We start from the raw sequence: 3,812 nt of genomic DNA on the forward strand, positions 1-3,812 counted from the left end.
CCACCGCCAACTCTTGGGCTACTCTTTTACCAACGAATAGGGAGATTGACCGACACATTATAACGCCCCCACGATTGAACGGGCGAGCATGTTTGGTGTGATGGGGATTCGAACCCGCGACCCGCAGATTGCGAGTCGAGAGCCCTAACCACCTGGCCATCCCGGGCTTTAATGGACAGAGATACTTCCGATTTTGTCCATCATGTATAATATAGTATTTCAACGAGTTTTCAAGAAGTCTGTCAGATAACCGAGGGAAGTTTGATTATGTGTTTAAAAAGGTTAACTTTGTTGTACGGGGGATCTTTGTGATATAAAGTTTTGTATTTTCTGTGGTTGTTCTATCTATGAGTTGGAAACTTTCAGCCATGTCGTGCAGACGTATTCTATGACTGGCCTAATGTACGTTTTATATATTTTGAGTGTAGTGTCTGGCGAAACTCCTTGATTATTACTTGTCAGACACGCAAGATACTTTGCTGTAAGCCAGATCCGAGTTTTGATATTTTTAATCCGCATTAGTTTTGAATCGTAAATTAATCCTAAGAATTTTACAGATGTGTTGACTTCGAGGAGTGTTCCATCTGTATAAATATAGTTGAAGTTTCGTTCTGCTTTGTTTAGTTGATTTTGTGAATAATATTACCTGATCCCCTATTAGTTACAGAATTATTCTATTTGGTTTAATAATGGTTTTTATTGTATGATGTTGTTATAGGATTTTTGACACTCTTCCAAATTGTCAGCGAACTGTGAGTATTGTGTGAAATTTAAGTATTGTTACGACAGAGGAAGTCACGCGACACTGGGAGCATGCGCGCTGGAGTTTCAAGAAGGATCATGACTTATCGAGGAACATCGCGAATGTCCGAGTGTTTGCCAGGCGCCCTCTTTTTTAGTATATAAGCCCGACAAATAAAGCCAGCGATAGATCGGCAGATAGATTGAAGAGATATAGGTAGATTGAAGAGATAGATAATTGAGTCAAGCGAACAGTAGACACCGTAAGTAAAGTGTGTGAATCACTGTGATTTATAGCGTGTATTATAAAGTTTGTTAAGTTTAAAGTGACTGTGGAAATTCTGTGTACTAAAAAATTGTATCATCAAAGAATAAATTAGTTTTAATTGAGAAAGGACTTGTATCGCTGAAGTTCCTCGGAAACAATCTATACCGGAAATTAACAAACGAGAAGATACGTAACAGTATTTTAGAGGCATTTCGTTTATGTTAATGATGAACAAGGTAGGGCTAAGTACTCCTCCTTATAAAACCTCTGCCTGGGGGGTGAAGATATCTAAGTAGGTGCCTTATTCTGATGCTCCTATCCTCCAGGAAGTTTGATAACCAGTAAGTAATTTCAATTGGAAGTTCCATTGTGTCAAATTTTGTCGAATGCTTTCTCTAAGTTGAGGAAACATCCGACCGTTCACAGATTTTTCTTAAAGCTGTTTATCATTTCCTCTGTTAATCTAAGTAAGTGATTAGTAGTCATAATAATGGGTTCCTCGTCATCGAATTTGATTAATAGTCAGTCGGTATTTTCTAAAGCAGTTTTGGGTTTCTGATAGTTTGAAGTTAATTCTAGACAGGTGAGTAATCTATTGTTTAGTATTTTTTCTAAAAATTTTCCTTTAAATCTGGTTAGAATCATAAGTCTGTAGTTTTCCTGATTATTCGCTGGTTTACCATCCTTCGAGAATATAAGAACATCAGCTTGTTCCCAAGGTATTGGTATATAGCCTGATTTGATAGATAAATTAAATAGTGCTGTCAAGTGCTTGTGCAATCTCAGAGGCCCCATTTTATTAGTAAGTTTTGTGTTCTGTCCTTGTACTTTATTTTTGAGTGTTTTTATGTTGCTTACGACGCATGCAGTTGTGATTAGTTTAATTAATTGTTTTGTTATGTGGTCGTATTCGCCTGCGTAGTTGGCTTTACTGTGAGGTGTGTTTGAGTTGAAGTTGAGTGTGCACAGTGGTTATTCATGTTTGGTTCGTCTGGTGTTTTTTTTGTAGCTGTTTTTTTATTTATTTCTATTTATTCATGTATGCAATTTTATTATTGTGCTTGAAGTGTTGGATATGATTGTGTGTTTGTTCTGTTATCTTTAGTTACCATTTAGAATATATTGCTGTGTTTAATTGTGAACAGTAGTTATCCCCGTGTTGTGATTTTAATTGTTTTATTTCATTTCTGATTTGGTTTCTTAGTGTATTGATCTTAATTTTTGTTTGGTAATATATTGTTGTCATGTATTCCCGTCTTAGTTTTTGTTTGGTGATCTCTTGTTATCATGTACTCTCGGCTTAGTTTTTGTTTGGTGTTCTCTTGTTATCATGTACTCTCGGCTTAGTTTTTGTTTGGTGATCTCTTGTTGTCATGTATTCCCGTACCAAACAAAAACTAAGGATCTCTTGTTGTCATGTATTCCCGTCTTAGTTTTTGTTTGGTGATCTCTTGTTATCATGTACTCTCGGCTTAGTTTTCTGCATTCTTGTATTATGTCTATTAGAAGCCTCTGTGGTTTCCATATTATATAACTGTTGCAGTCTTATATTTTTGGAATGTATTCTTCTGCCGCGTTTTCTCCGAGATTGTAGATCAATACGAATCTATTTCTTGTTTGGTTTTTGCATCTTGGAGAGGTTCCTTTTGGAGAAGTACATCTAATTATTCCTGATACATTAACCAGTTAGCTTTTTTTATAGTTGAATTTTTCTGAGAATGTTAGTTTGGTTGTATTTGGTGTGAAATCAAAGATCCCCCAGATCGGTAAATGGCCCGCTGTCTGCGTCTTCGTCGACATTGAATGATATAAAAAATTGATTTATATCAATGAGACGAAAGGTTCGATTTTTGGCAGTCAGTTTAATTTTGCTACCTTATCGGCGCGGGTGAAGGAATCAAACCAAACTGACGTTTAGAGTCGTGCGTTGCATTGGTAGTTCTGTATCGGGCGAATGCCCAAAGTAGTGCTCAAAATAGTAGAAGAGTGTCCACGCCCCGTTCATATCATTACTTTTTAAAAGTGATGGTTCTGTGGAACTTTGCTCATCAATAATACATACAAATAGCAATAATTGGTTCGTGTTTGTTGAGAGAAATCGAGCTGAGGAAACATTATTTTCTATCTGCATATTAATGAAATATCGAAGGAAATCTTCCACGTCTATTATTAAACAACTTATAACTCAGTTTTTGTGTTACTAAAAATGTTACTTGTATCTTTCTATAATTTATGCACAAAGCTACAAAATGGGTTATCTCTGTAGTGCCCTTCGCAGGGAACGATCCTCGAATTTTAGCGTTATAACTTCTCAAGCTTTTTTTTTTTGAGAAAGACCAGTGGACAATTTAATAATTAATTTCTCTATTTTTTACAGTATCACTATAAGAAACAAAAAATACAAATTCGCATAGTTGCTGCTTGGGCCTTCTTTGCTTTCAGCAACCACGAAGTAATTTTACAAGTCAGAGAAAAAGTAAAAGTTCATACAAAATAACTAATTGCATCACGTGTTTTAACAGCTACGGACGAGACAACTGAAGACAACAGCAAAGAAATTGAGCTATAAGTACTATGGAGATTTTCACGTTCAGGCTTTTCCTACCTCCCACGTACCCGGAATGGCCGGGTGGTTAGGGCGCTCGACTGGCACTCTGAGGATCGCGGATTCGAATCCCTATCTTACCAAACATGCTCGCCCTTTCAGCCGTGGGGGCTTTATAATGTGACGGTCAATCCCACTATTCGTTTGTATTGTTTGTTTTGAATTTCGCGCAAAGCTACACGAGGGCTATCTGCGCTA

Source organism: Limulus polyphemus, unplaced genomic scaffold, assembly GCF_000517525.1.
Source record: "Limulus polyphemus unplaced genomic scaffold, Limulus_polyphemus-2.1.2 Scaffold351, whole genome shotgun sequence".
NCBI classification, from domain to species: Eukaryota; Metazoa; Arthropoda; class Merostomata; order Xiphosura; family Limulidae; genus Limulus; species Limulus polyphemus.